This window comes from Natator depressus, chromosome 9 (genome assembly GCF_965152275.1).
Source record: "Natator depressus isolate rNatDep1 chromosome 9, rNatDep2.hap1, whole genome shotgun sequence".
Lineage (NCBI taxonomy): Eukaryota > Metazoa > Chordata > Testudines > Cheloniidae > Natator > Natator depressus.
In genome coordinates, this window is record NC_134242.1 from 56509535 (window position 1) to 56525506 (window position 15972).

Sequence of the window (15972 nt, forward strand, 5' to 3'; positions counted from 1 at the left end):
ACATGGGGAGCAGTGAAAGCATTGGTCGCCGCGGCTCAACGAAGACTGGCAGCAAACCAACAGCCAGAGACTCCTGAGACTTTGTTTGTGGCAATTCTCACCCAAATCACTGCTAATTCTGTATTGATTGTGTGCCTTATGTGCCTGCTATTTCCTGTAGGGGTTGGCTCGGGAGCGCTTCCTCCGTTACGGGCCCGAATGACATATAACCTATGGGAAAGATTGGCTTCAATAGCAAATGTTACCCACTTTTGTTTATTTGATTTTGTAGCAGCTGAAGAATTGTTAGGTACGTGCCTTATTCCAGTATGTCATCACCCTGAGGAAATAGGGAATGAGATGATGCTAGCTGCTTACGCGAACCTCTCTTCCCAGTACTCTAGAATGGCTAATTGGGGCCCGGCCAATTACACTTTACCTTCTTGGGCTTATTTTTTGCTGTTGCTGTGAGCAATGTATTTCCTTTTTGTTAAGGCTTTGTCGAGACCTGCCCTGGCAGGCTCCACGAGTTATGACCTTGTCTGTCCGGGAGTTAATTGGCTTGCAAAAGCAAATTGATGGCTACCATGAGATGGCCGAGCACAAATAAACAAAAAAGAAGGGGATGTAGGATTCATACAAGGTTCATGCACTTGGCAACATTCAGGGCACACCCGGAGTGTTGTGTAGGAGCAGTGCACACACTGCTCCATCCAAGGGCATGAACTTTGGAATCTCGCCCAGATGACATGAACCATGGGAAGCCTCCCAGGACTGGGCTCAAGGCCCGAGAGCAAGGAATGCGGTAGATAGAAATTGGTAAATAAGAATGTTAAACAAAACCAGTGTATTCCTTTTATCTGTTGGAGAATGTAATGCACGGGGGGAGAGAAAGAATAAAGGGGAAGGTGGAAAGCTGACAGGCAGAAGCCTGTTGGCAGACCAGCTTGCTTGCTTGCTTGCTTAAAGCTTTGTGCTGTCTTGTCATTGAACCGCAACAGTGCACAAATACACAGTAAAGCCAGTATACTTTATCAGTGGATACACATGTTGTGAAGGGGGTGGGATGAATTGGTTAAGTCAATATTGGGTTTAAACTCCTATCAGACCAAACCTTTACACTCTAACCTCTGGAGAAGTGTGGATTAAATATTTGTTTGATTGAAATATTCCAGTTAAGTTCTGAGTCCATGGCAACTCCTTCATTTCAAACCCAAAAGGCAAACCAAGAGAAGCTGAGGACATTCTCCATCTCTCTCTCTCTCTGGGAAGGGATAGACACAGTGGTAAGGGTAATGCCCTGGCAATTCTCCAAACCACTTCTCACTAGGAATTAGGTCCAACCCCAAACCGCAGTCCCAAATGCTTCTGAGTTGTGAGTGTATTCAGAATGCCCTGGTGATTTTATCCTGAATCTCACAATATTTGGTGTGTTTCTTAAAGTCCCAACTGTGAACATTTTTTAAAAAGTTTTTAGCTTTCATAGTTTCAGAACAAAACTTGAAAATGTGACTCCTCAAGGGTCAAACCCCACAAAGCAACTACAACACACAAAAATGTATTTATTTATTTTAAGTCTCATTATCTTGGGGGCCTTGAGGGTCATGCTTTTGTAATGTTTGAGCTTGGAAAGACTAAAACATATGAATATAGATCTGCATCCAAATTTTGTAAATGGGATAAAAAATTGTAAAGCACCTATATGGCTTAGGAGCCTACCTTAAGAAAGTAATGGAGCAAATAATCATACAGTCAATTTGCAGACACCTAGAAGATAATAAGGTGATAAGTAACAGTCAGCATGGATTTGTCAAAAACCAATCATATCAGACCAATCTAATAGCTTTCTTTGACAGGGTAGCAAGCCTGGTGGATGAGGGGAAGCAGTAGATGTGGTATATCTTGACTTTAGTAGGACTTTTGATACTGGTTCACATGACCTTCTCATAAATAAACTAGGGAAATGCAACCTAGATGGGTGGGTGCATAACTGGTGTCGCTCATAGGTCTAGCTAGTCTTTCTTATATTCACTGCTTTTAGTTCATTATATTCTGCCTTTATTATTGTAAGCAGAGTCTGAATGAGCTCTCCCCTGACATCTAGTGATGAGCTGTGGAAGAGGACTTTCAGGAGCTGATCTTGTTTGCATGGCACACCCACCCTGCCTAGGTGCTCAGCATGATAGGATTGCTTGCCCAAATGGTCACTTGTGGTTGGTGTTGAATCCCCGGTCTCCTTTTTATTAGGGCAGGAATAATAAAGGGTTGTTATCCTTGTTGTGTGAATCAAGGGCAGCAGAACTTTACTTGGCATAGTTGAGGGACTCACCCTCAGCTAAACCCCTCACTAGGCAGGGGACATGGGCTCCAAAGCCCAATGAATTAAGAGAGGATATTTGTAGAGAGGTTTTGTCTTGTCTGTTATTTGAGCCTTTCTGTCTTCACTGTGTAATAAAAAGGCTAATTCAGACTCAATGGTGAGTCTTATCACATGTAGCAGAGCTGAAATCACTGGTACCTAAGTTTAAGTGTTAAACCTGCTTTGGGGCTGTCACTGATGCAAAAAACTACCCAGTGTGTACCAACAATGAAACTGCCCCACTAATGACTGAAATCATTGAGAGCTGTGTTAAGTGGTGGGATGTGAAGATATCTTGGTAATCAGCTAGCAGAGAGGATTGGAGCAGAGCCTGGTGGAGAGGCACGGCAATCGGCCAGCAGGGTGGTTGATGGAGAGGAGCAGCAAGCAACAGCCCTAGCAGAAGAGCGAGTAAGGTGCCTTCTTACCCCCCCTCCACCTCTGAACTCTGGGTCTGCACTAACCAAGGACAACAACTGTAATCGGGGTACAGTTAAAGGGACTTTTGGTTGCTGGACTTAAGAACCTGAGGGAAAAGAATGCTGCCCAACTTGCTTGGGGGTGGGTCTGTTGTTCATGGTTTATGTTTATGAATCCTGCTTGCAGTGTTTTTCCAAATTAATGCCAAGTTACTTCCCTCCTTTCATTAAAAGTTTATTTTGCTACACTCTAACTCTGTGCTTGTGAGAGGAGAAGCATTGCCTCTTAGAGGTGCCCAGGGGCTGATGTGTAATTGTCCCAGGTCACTGGGTGGGCACTCAAGTCAGTTTTGTGTTTATTGTTGAAAAGGAATCCCTAGATACTGAACCCGGCCCTTGTTGCTGCCAAATCTGACTGGCAGAATGGTTACATTTAGGGCTGTGGATTAATCACAGTTAACTGACGTGATTAACTCAAAAAATTAATTGCGATTGAAAAAATTAATAGCAATTAATTGCAGTTTTAATCACATCATTGAACAATAAAATACCAATGGAAATGTATTAAATATTTTGGAAGTTTTTCTACATTTTCAAATATATTGTTTTCAATTACAACACAGAATACAAAGTGTATACTGCTCACTTTATATTATTATTTTTATTACAAATATTTGCACTGTAAAAATGATAAACAAAAGAAATAGTAGTTTTGAATTCACCTCATACAAGTACTGTAGAGCAATCTCTTTATTGTGAAAGTGCAACTTACAAATGTAGATTTTTTTTTGTTACATAACTTCACTCAAAAACAAAACAATGCAAAACTTTAGAGCCTACAAGTCCACTGAGTCCTACTTCTCATTCAGCCAATCGCTAAGGCCTGGTCTACACTACAAGTTTATGTTGAATTTAGCAGCGTTAAATCAAATTAACCCTGCACCTGTCCACACAACAAAGCCATTTTTTTCGACATAAAGGGCTCTTAACATTGATTTCTGTTCTCCTCCCCGACGAGGGGATTAGTGCTGAAATTGACATTGCCGTTTCGAATTAGGGTTAGTGTGGATGCAATTCGACGGTATTGGCCAACGGGAGCTATCCCACAGTGCACCATTGTGACCGCTCTGGACAGCACTCTGAACTTGGATGCTCTGGCCAGGTGTACCGGAAAAGCCCCGGGAACTTTTGAATCTCATTTCCTGTTTGGCCAGGCGAGCTCATCAGCACAGGTGACCGTGCAGAGCTCATCAGCACAGGTAACCATGCAGTCCCAGAATCGAAAAAGAGCTCCAGCATGGACTGAACGGGAGGTACTGGATCTGATCCCTGTATGAGGAGATGAATCTGTGCTATCAGAACTACGTTCCAAAAGACAAAATGCCAAAACATTTCAAAAAATCTCCGAGGCCATGAGGGACAGAGGCTACAGCAGGGATGCAACACAGTGCCACATGAAACTTAAGGAGCTCAGGCAAGCGTACCAGAAAACCAAAGAATCAAATGGACACTCCAGGACAGAGCCCCAGACACGCCGCTTCTACACTGAGCTGCATGCAATTCTAGGGGGGGCCGCCACCACTACCCCACTCCTGTCTGTGGACTCCGATGATGGGATACTCTCTGGCATGCCTGAGGATTTTGTGGACGGGGAAGATGAGGAGGAGGAGGATGAGCTTGAGGAGAGCATACAGCACACCGTTCTCCCTGACAGCCAGGATCTTTTTATCACCCTGACTGAAATACTCGCCCAACTCAACCAAGCCAGAGAAGGGACCTCTGGTGAGTGTACCTTTTAAAATACAATACATGTTTTAAAAGCAAGCATTTTTTAATGATTAATTTTCCCTGAGGACTTGGGATGCATTCGTGGCCAGTACAGCTACTGGAAAAGTCTGTTAACATGTCTGGGGATGGAGTGGAAATCCTCCAGGGACATCTCCATGAAGCTCTCCTGGAGGTACTCTAAAAGCCTTTGCAGAAGGTTTCTGGGAAGAGCAGCCTTATTCCATCCTCCATGGTAGGACACTTTACCATGCATGCTAGTAGCTAGTATCATCGCATGACAAAGCCTGGCAGCTCATGGTCCCGGTGTTTGCTGGAATTCAAGCAACATCTGTTCTTTATCTCTGTGTTATCCTCAGGAGAGTGATATCGTTCATGGTAACCTGGTTGAAATACGGGAATTTAATTAAGGGGACATTCAGAGGTGGCCGTTCCTACTGGGCTATTTGCCTGTGGCTGAAAAGAAATCCTCCCTGCAGTTAGCCACGTGGTGCGGGGTGGGGCATTGACGCTGAGCTGTTCATGTTTGGCTAGCAGGGATCTTCCCTGATACCAGCCACGCGGTAGGGGGAGGGGTAAAGTGATCATCCCAGAGAATTGGATGGGGGGAGGGTTAGTTTGGTTTCTGCCGCTGCACGTTAACACAAAAACTGCAGCACTAAATGACCAACTCAACAGGCTTTGTTTGGTATGGGAAAGGAGGGCAGTGCTGGTATGAAGGTTGCAGAAGCCGAAAGACTATGGCTTACCATGACCCCCTGCAAGCTGAATTCTGTTGCCCGGCACTGCGTGTGTGATCTCTAACACCAAAGCCGCAGGCACTCAATATAAGATGCAAAATGCGACCTTGTACCAAAATCCCATGTGCTATGTAATGTTGTTCACCGTGAAAGAGTATAGCCATTGTTCTGTAAAATGTATCTCAGATAAGGCGGCAAAAAAAATGCACACGTGATGAAATGTTCTCTGAGCTCATGCAGTTGTCCGGCACTGACAGAGCTCAGCACAATGTGTGGAGGGACACAGTAGCACAGTACAGAAAAGTGGCCAATGAACGTGAGGACAGGAGGGACAATCAAGATGAGAGGTGGCGGCAGGAAGATCAGAGGAGGCAGGATGCAACGCTGGGGCTACTGCGGGATCAAATGGACGTGCTCCGGCATCTGATGGAGGTTCAGGAACGGCAGCAGGATCACAGACTGCCGCTGCCAAAACAAAGAAAACTGAACACACTTTCTAGCTAGATTACTTACTAATTTTACAGGAGTTGGAGAGCTTGCACCCTTGATCTGTTCCTGGCAAAGGTATCACACAGACAGACAAAAGTGTTTTTCTTTCATCCAGATTTGAAAGTATTGTCCCTTCATTGGTCATTTTGGGTCAGGTGCCAGCCAGATTACCCAAGCTTCTTAACCCTTTACAGGTAAAAGGACTTTGCCTCTGGCCAGGAGGGATTTTATAGCACTGTATACAGAAAGGTGGTTACCCTTCCCTTTATATTTATGACACCTGCATTGCAAGGTATTTACATGCCAGGTATGCTAAACATTTGTATGCCCCTTCATGCTTTGGCCACCATTCCAGAGGACATGCTTCCATTTAAAAAAATAATACATTCATTAAATTTGTGACTGAACTCCTTGGGGTAGAATTGTATGTCTCAAGCTCTACTTTACCCGCATTCTGCCATATATTTCGTGTTATAGTAGTCTGGGATGATGACTCAGCACATGTTCATTTTAAGAACACTTTCGCTGCAGATTTGAAAAAACATAAATAAGGCACCAATGTGAGATTTCTAAAGATAGCTATGGCACTTGATCCAAGGCATAAGAATCTGAAGTGCCTCCCAAAATCTGAGAGGGATGAGGTGTGCAGCATGCTTTCAGAAGTCTTAAAAGAGCAACACTTCAATGCAGTGTTCAATGCAAACTACAGAACCCGAATCACCAAAAAGAAAATCAACCTGCTGGTGGCATTTCACTCAGATAATGAAAATGAACTGCTTTGGATTGTTATCGAGCAGAAGCCATCATTAGCATGGGCTCATGTCCCCTGGAATGATGGTTGAAACATGAAGGGACATGTGACTCTTTAGCGCATCTGGCATGTAAATATCTTGCGATGCTGGCTACAACAGTTCTATGTGAACACCTGTTCTCACTTTCAGGTGACATTGTGAACAAGAAGCTGGCAGCATTGTCTCCTGCAAATGTAAACAAACTTGATTGGCTGAACAAGAAATACGACTGAGTGGACTTGTAGGCTCTAAAGTTTTACATTGTTTTATTTTTGAATGCAGTTATTTTTTGTATATAAGTCTACATTTGTAAGTTCAACTTTCATGGTAAAGAGATTGCAATACAGTACTTGTATTAGGTGAATTGAAAAATATTATTTCTTTTGTTTTTTACAGTGCAAATATTTGTAATAAAAATAAATATAAAGTGACCACTGTTTGCTTTGTATTCTGTATTATAATTGAAATCAATATATTTGAAAATGTAGAAAACATCCACAAATATTTAAATAAATAGTATTCTATTATTGTTTTACAGTGCGATTAATCACGATTAATTTTTTTAATTGCTTGACAGCCCTAGTTACATTATATACAGCAGTAATGCAAGGAACTTACAGGCATTTCTCATGTAAGATATTGACTTCAGCAGTTAGCATAAGGCTTGAGGCATATGAACACAGATAAATAACCTAATAGTCACCCCTAAGTTTTGGGGAACTGAAAATAGAATGTGCAGGGGGGGTGGGGATTCTGACCATAATGACACTTACCAACCACAGGAACATGAGTCAACATCCGCAGATGACGAAACACAAGAGTGCCATGGCAACCAATTGACGTTTGCAATAATAAGTTGAGATCATTGAATCTATAGGAGAAGGACACTCCAACATTAGTAGTGGGAGGAAATACAAATAAGGAAGAGGGGAGAAACCTTTACTGAGTATACATCAGACATAGTGGCATTAGTGTAACATAGTATAGAAGTGTCATCCCAGCCTGTGGGCAGGAGGGGAGAGAGAGATGTAGCCCTGGGAAGGTGCCAGAATGATGGCCACTAGGGATGATGAGAAAGGTGATGGTGACGAGGAAGATGATGGCTAACATTGTAGGTTGTTCTGCAAGGGATGATGTGAGTATATGGATGTGCAGATGTACATTTTGTAGTATCTCCAACTCAGTAAGGGAGATAGAGTGTTTGTGACTTGCTAAATGTATTAATAAATTATTGTAAATATAGAAGAGTTCCTGTAGTGTAAGTGTTGCAACCGTGCACATTGGGGTTCCCAACTATATAGTAATTATAATAATAGTGGGTCTGATCTTGGGACAAGAACCTATCAACCCTCAAACTTGGAATAACTTGGAATTCTTAAGTAAATCAATATAATTAATGCATAATCTATAGATTGGGCTACCCTGGTTGGAAAAACCATTCCCAGTGTAAAGGAAAATCTAGTAGGCCTAAACTTCTAGGCCTAAAACTTTGGTCAAGCTAACTGTGTATATGAAGCATAAGAAGAGAGTGTGGTGAACAATATTTCCATCTCAAATGGATGGAACCATGCACTAAAGAAAAATGTAGATCAGAGAAGAGTGTGGTGGAGGCGCAAGAAACAGCTGCTGCTGAGTTTAGTTCCTTAAGTCTAGATGATCCAGGACTGTGAACCCACTTGAGCAGTAGTCTGAGGGACTTCCTTGTACTGCATGGGCCACAGCAAGTGAAAAACTTCTTGTTCCCCAAAGACAATGAAAATAGAAGTTTTCATTTAACACATTACTGGTGTGAAATCCCCAATGGTGACAAAGTGGTAAGGCCATGGCTTATGTACTCAAAACCCCAGAATGCTGCATTCTCTTTTTGTTGCAAACTCTTCCAGTCTAATGTTCCAGACACATTGGGTTCTACAGGAACAAAGGACTGGAAAAATCTGGCTAGAAATCTGACATGCCATGAGAAGGCAGCAAATCACCAAAGAGCATTCCATAGGTGGAAAGAGCTTGAGATGAGACTAAGGTTAAAGGCCACCATAGATGATCAGCATCAAGAGAAGATTGCATCAGAGTCTCTTTACTGGCAAAATGTTCTGAAAATGTTGCCATTGTAAGAATGCTTGCTACTCCAAACCTAGCACTGCGTGGCACTTCAGATCAGCTGTATGTGCCAAACAATGGAAACTTCCTTAGCATTGTGGTGCTGATGGCTGAGTTTGATGCTGTACTCCAGGAGCATCTAAGAAGAGTCACCACCCAAGAAATGTACACACACAACTACCTTGGAAAAACCATTCAAAATGAGATCACATAGTTACTGGCAACAAAAGTCAAACAGAAGATTGTGGCAGATCTGAAGTCAGCAAGATATTACTCTGTTATTCTGGACTGCACACCTGATATCAGCCATTCAGAACAAATGGTTTTAATGGTGCGTTTTGTAACAACAACAGAACCTAGTGAAAATGTCCTTGCTATGGTGACTGTCAGAGCATTTTCTAGAATTTATTGACATTGAAGATACCACAGGAGCTGGTATGACAAATGTGCTTCTTAAAAAGCTGGAAGATACGGGAATTGTGATAGCTGACATGAAAGGTCAGGGCTACGATAATGGTGCCAACATGAGAGGAAAGAACAGAGGAGTGCAGACATGGATCCGAGAGTTAAACCTTTAACGCAAGCTTTTTTTGTCCCATGCAGTTTTCATTCACTGAACTTGGTGGTCAGTGATGCAGCACCAGCTTCTAGTGATTTTTAATGTAATTCAAAGCATCTATGTATTTTTCTCTTATTCAACTGATTGATGGCCAATTTTGAAGCAACATCTGGGAACATCCTCTCTGATACTGAAACCACTGAGTGCCACACGATGGGAAAGTCGAGTGGAGGTGATAAAGCCTATCAAACACCAAATTGGGAAGATAGATGATGCCATAGTTGCCATGATGGAGGATAATGTTATGACAGGAACTGTTTGTGGGAGAACAGTGGCAGAGGGAAATGGAATCACCAAAAACATACATAACTTCAAATTTCTGTGTGGCTTAGTGTTGTGGCATGACATATTGTTTGAAATAAATGTTGTAAGCAAGAGACTCCAAGGTGTTGACCTTGATATATCTGGAGCAATGGAACAACTGGACAAAGCAAAGTCATTCCTACAGTCTTACCGGTCAGATGAGGGATTTCAAAACGTTCCGAAGAGTGCACAGAAGTTGGTGGAGGAACTTCACACTGAAGCTATTTTCCCACCCACTCAAGAATACAAGAGTCACCGAAGAAGACATTTTGATTATGAGGCACAGGATAATCCCATCAGAGACCCCAAACAACAAATCAAAGTTGAATACTTTAACCAGGTGCTAGACTGTGCAATAGTCAGTCAGTTGAAGAATGTTTCATGCAGCTCAAGGGAACACAGCAGTATATTTGGGATGTTGTATGGTATTCCAAAACTCCTCACTGTACCTGAAGAAGATCTACACCAGCAATGCAGGGCACTAGATACAGTGCTATATTGATGCGAGTGATTTAGGTGAAAGCCCTTTCAGGATACATTTCAGCAGGATCAACTCCAAAGGCTGTTCTGGAATATGTGTGAACAAATCAGATGACCACCCTCTTTCCAAATGCTTTTGTTTCTCTGCGCATACCTCTAACATTTCCTGTAACAGTTGCCAGTGAAGACTCCAAGCTGAAGTTAATAAAAACACATCTTCGCTCCACAATGAGACAGCAGAGGCTGGTCGGCCTTGCAACCATCTCAATAGAGCATGAGCTGACCCAGACTGTGGAGCTTCAGGAAGCAGTTCAAATCTTTGCAACCAAGAAGGCACAGAAAGCAGCACTTTGATTATTCAAACAGATAAAAATGCCAGTGTTTACTGTGCAGACAAGAAAAGTTACATTTGCTGTTCAGGCGTTGAAAGTTAAGTGTTACTTAAAATTTTTGAACAAGGCATTTTAAGTTGTTAGTTCTCCTTTATTGGGGTAGGTAGCAGAGCAGTACCATGAGAGGAGTAGAACAGGAAGCAAGCAGAATTGAAAGCTTTCAAAGTTTTGGCCCAAGTGAGGGGGCATGGGGGCATCATTTGAACTCCCCGCCTCCGGTGCCAAAATGTTGTGGGCTGGCCCTGTTTGGGGGGGTCATTTGAGCTCCCCACCTCAGGTTCCAAAATTTTGTGGGCTGGCCCTGATTAGAGGTCGGAGGAGGCTAAGGTGGCTTTAAACTGGCCCTGGCAATCTCTATATTCTGATGATTCTCCCCTGGGGTGATGTACAGGGGTGTAGCCAGGGAAGAATTCCCCTAGCAGATGTGCAGTATAGGACAGCCTGCAGAGACCCCCTCCCAAGCCCAATAATAATGGGTGTGCTAATGGGATAGCTCAGTGGTTTGAGCATTGGCCTGCTAAACCCAGGGTTGTGAGTTCAATCCTTGAGGGGGCCATTTAGGGATCTGGGGCAAAAATTGGAGATTGGTCCTGCTTTGAGCAGGGGATTGGACTAGATGACCTCCTGAGGTCCCTTCCAACCCTGATATTCTATGATTCTATGCTAGGAAGCAGAGGCAGGAGCAGATGCTGCTATAGGGGGTTTCAGGGCTGCTACAAGCTGTGGTGTAGCAAATAGGAAGCTGAGGATGAAGAGCATGGTGGAGCTGCTCTAGTTTATGCTGGGGCGTACCAACCTCTATAGCCATGGAGAAATAGGGAGGGCACAAAGGTGGTTTAAAGCAACATTAGCTTGCCACCGTCCCACTCCTGGGTTGTGCCTCTTGGATATCCAGTAGAACACCTCAGCCAGGGTGTTCCATAGCTGCTTTGCACTCTATTCACATTGTGTAAATGACTACCCATGGTGCAGGACCCCAGAGAACTAGCCCCCACCCTTTTTACTGCAGAGTCCTGAACCCCTCAAATGAGCCCAGTTCCACAGCCAGGCTCAGGAAAGGCAAATGATCCAAGCTGGAGGAAATTAAGTTTCCCTCATGTTCGCTTTCCCCATACAGGTACTTCAGTACTAGGCAAGGTGAACCTCACAGATTCTGAGAACTCCAGCATTCATTAGCAAGCCAAGAAGGCGAAAAGAAATGGGATTAGGAAATCAATATAATACACATTCCTGCTGAGCTGCTAAACCCAGAGCCCCAAGCCGTGCATGTGGTCACCCACCTCAACGTCAGGCCAGAGCCAAATCAGCCCATGTGCAGAGGTTAATTAGGCTGCTTACAGCTGACAGCTCCCCATGACTCTCCTGGCTGTGTGGGGAGTGCCAGCTAAGAGCATCAGACGCTCAGCGAGCATTGTGCCTGTCTCCCTCTCTCATTGCTTTCTGACATCCCCCTTAATTTGTTCTGCTTTGCTCTCACGGCAGCTCCTATGGGGAAAGAGCCAGGGGAGGGAGGATGCTGCCGACAAGATCATCTCGTTCCCTTTGTGCTAGGGAATGCACAGCAACCTACCACCAGACCACACTCTCCCATGCTGGGCAGAGCCATCCCTGGTGAGCACTCCACAGGGTCTGGCTCATGTGTGCCATGTCAGGCTGATTCCATCAGGCCAATGAGGCCGTAAAGCTGTAACAGGGGCCCTTTGGGAATTTCCTCCACATAGGGGAGTGGCTGTGGCAAAATCACCTAGCTGGTCGGCCCACCCATACAATTGCGCCTGCTTACACCTCCAGCCACAATTACTCCAGTGCCTGTCTTGTTGCCAGCCTTGCTCCTGCCCTGCTTAGTTCCTGACTCCAGCTCTGATCCTCAGCACTGTTCCTGACATTGCTCTGACCACTAGGCCTGACTGTCCCGCTCCATGACAGGCTGAATCTGTCCTGTAGATCTCAGTGTGACTAGCTGCAGAATCAGTACAACATTAGTACAACATTAGTCAGGCTTGTTTGTAGCACTTTGCTGTAAAACAAGGCACAGAACAGTCTGAAGTGGTGCTGTAGGTTTGACCACAGTTACATAGCAACGTACCAGACTCTGTAGCAGGTCAGAATATGAACTGTGTTGGCAGAGATGTGGGTGGAGGCACACGATCAGATGAGAAGGGGTACTGCTGGTCAGGAGTGAGGAGCAGGGCACAGCTGTAGATGGGAAGTTTGCACAGCACACATCTGTTCTAGCTATGTCTTTTAATCCCCCAAATTCATGAGCATCAAATACTATGGAACCATACACCCAGCCCATGGAGATCGGTTAACTGCCAGCCCCATGGGGCTGCATTTCCAGAGAGCTCAGCACCCAACATTTTCAGCTCTTGGGGAAAATCTGATCCCATTTGTAGGCGCTGAGCCCGTCTCCAAAGTAACAGGCACCCAATGCCTGGATTTCTTTTCAGGGCTCAGCTGCAACAGCAGAGGTGGCCAGAGGGAGCTTCAAACAGCAGGCTGCTGTAACAGAGATGAAGTTACCCAAGAAGAAGGGTAACAAGTTTACTTTTGTGCTGCACTGGAGATTGCCTGCTTGCTCAATTATTTCAGGTTAACTGATGCCCCCCCCCTTGCACTCTCTTTAGTACGTTTGCCTGCAAGCCAAATGCATCTTGAGCAGTTTGAAGAGTCATTTCAAACGTGATGGCAAAATGATCTAAGGTGCATGGGAGCAGAGTTAGCAAACCAGGTTAGCAAACTAGTCTCTTACCATTGGGATTGGGTTAAACTGGATCTGGAAAGAGAATTCTATGCAGGTGGCTGAGATGTAGGGCAGTTATGGAGGCTGCCAACCTCAGAGTTTGTCCCAGCAGGACATGTGTCAAGATATTGAGGACTAAAATTAAGGTTCTGCGCAAGAAAGAAAGAGGAGGGGAATGTACTAAACCTGATCTATGTATCTCTTCTGCCCAATGGAGTCAGCGGGAACCATGGTCAGGTTCAATACATACACAGAACCAGCTTGAGCCCCCACCCAACAATCTAGAAAATTACGCACCATCCCGGGTGCTTCTAAGAGGCAATACTTCTCCTCTCACTATCACAGAGTCTGAGTGTAGAAAAGAAACTTTTAATGAAAGGAGGGAAGTCAGCCGCATTAAGTTGGGAAAACGCCATCAGCAGTATTCAACCATGAGAAAAACACCCACCCTAGAGTATGTTGGAGGAGAGGAAGGTGATCAGGAACAGTAAACATGGATTCACCAGGGGCAAGTCATGCCTGACCAACCTGATTGCCTTCTATGATGAGATAACTGGCACTGTGGATATGGGGAAAGCGGTGGATGTGATATATCTTGACTTTAGCAAAGCTTTTGATACGGTCTCCCACAATATTCTTGCCAGCAAGTTAAGAAAGTATGGATTCGATGAATGGACTATAAGGTGGATAGAAAGCTGGCTAGATTGTTGGACTCAACGGGCAATGATCAATGACTTGATGACTAGTTGGCAGCCAGTATCAAGCAGAGTGCCCCAGGGGTCGATCCTGGGGCCGGTTTTGTTTAACATCTATATTAATGATCTGGATGATGGGATTAATTGCGCCCTCAGCAAGTTTGCAGATGACACTAAGATAGGGGGAGAGGTAGATACGCTGGAGGGTAGGGATAAGGGCCAGAGTGACCTAGACAAATTGGAGGAATGCGCCAAAAGAAATCTGATGAGGTTCAACGAGGACAAGTGCAGAGTCCTGCACTTAGGATGGAAGAATCCCATGCACCGCTACAGGCTGGGGACCGATTCACTAAGCAGCAGTTCTGCAGAAAAGGAGCTGGGGATTACAGTGGACGAGAAGCTGGATATGAGTCAGCAGTGTGCTCTTGTTGGCAAGAAGGCCAATGGCATATTGGGCTGTATTAGTAGGAGCATTGCCAGCAGATCAAGGGAAGTGATTATTCCCCTCTATTTGGCACTGGTGAGGCCACACCTGGAGTATAGTGTCCAGTCCCCCCCACCCCACCCCACCCCGCCCCACGACACTGCAGAAGGGATGTGGACAAATTGGAGAGAGTCCAGAAGAGGGCAACAAAAATGATTAGGGGGCTGGGGCACATGACTTACGAGGAGAGGCTGAGGGAACTGGGGTTATTTAGTCTACAGAAGAGAAGAGTGAGGGGAGATTTGATAGCAGCCTTCAACTACCTGAAGGGGGGTTCCAAAGAGGATGGAGCTAGGCTGTTCTCAGTGGTGGCAGATGACAGAACAAGGAACAATGGTCTCAAGTTTCAGTGGGGGAGGTCTAGGTTGGATATTAGGAAACACTATTTCACTAGAAGGGTGGTGAAGTACTGGAATGGGTTACCTAGGGAGGTGGTGGAATCTCCATCCTTAGAGGTTTTTAAGGCCTAAATTGACAAATCCCTGGCTGGGATGATTTAGTGGGTGTTGGTTGTACTCTGAGCAGGGGATTGGACAAGATGACATCCTGAGGTCTCTTTCAACCCTAATATTCTATGATTCTATGCAGTGATGAGCTGCCAAAATCTTAACAACGGGTTCCCTCCTCACCCCACGAAGGGGTCATTGCCCACCCCTGCCCCCCGGGACTCCTGCCTCATCCAACCCCCCGCGTTCCTTGACGCCCCCCACCCCCGGGACCCATGCCCCATCCACCCCCTCCCCTGACCACTGACTGCCCCCAGAACTGGGCAGGAGTGTCTCGTGGGCCACTGTAGTGGGTGCCCATCCCGCCCCTAAGAGCCAGAGGGACCTGCCAGGAGGCGAGGTGGGGAGTCCTGGTGGTACTTACCTGGGGCAGCTCCCAGGAAGCATCCAGCAGGTCCCTCTGGCTCCTAGGGGTGGGGTAGCGTAGCGGCTGCTCCCCCCACTGATCACATGAAGAGTGGCGCCTTAGGCACCGACTCCGTGGGTGCTCCGGGACTGCAGCACCCACGGGGAAAATTTGGTGGGTGCACAGGCAGCTCCCCACCCCGCACCCAGCACCAGCTCACTTCACTTCCGCTCCGCCTCTGCCTCCTTCCCTGAATGCACCACCCCGCTCTGCTTCTCTGCCCCCCCCCGGCTTTCCGCGAATCAGCTGTTCACGCGGGAAGCCTGGGAGTGCTGAGAAGCAGGCGGCCATTTCGCGCTCAGGTCCAGGGTGGCGGAGTGATGCTGGGGCAGGGAGCAGTTCCCCTGCGTGCCCCCTGGGTTACCTGCTGCGGCGCAGGTGGCCCTCCTCATGCCCCCCCTTCCCCAGCTCACCTCCACCTTCCTGGGCCTGAGCACGAAGCCGCCAATTGCTTCTCAGCCCCCCTCCCCCTTCGGCTTCCCACGCGAACAGCTGATTCGCGGGAAGCTGGCGGGCAGAGAAGCAGAGTGGGGTGGTGCGTTCAGAGGAGGAGCCGGAGCGGAGGTGAGCTGGGGCCGGGCGCGGGACGGGGAGCTCTCGGTGGGTGCTCTGCACCCACCAAATTTTCCCCTTGGGTGCTCCAGCCCTGGAGCACCCATGGAGTTGATGCCTAAGGTGCCACTTT

General features: G+C 46.0%; 1 long non-coding RNA gene across 1 annotated transcript in view; it reads right to left on the reverse strand.

The window, feature by feature from the left end:
• Positions 1-15972, reverse strand: part of LOC141993499 (uncharacterized) — a 173551-nt gene that overhangs the window by 56561 nt on the left and 101018 nt on the right. The gene's annotated exons all lie outside the window — the stretch shown is intronic.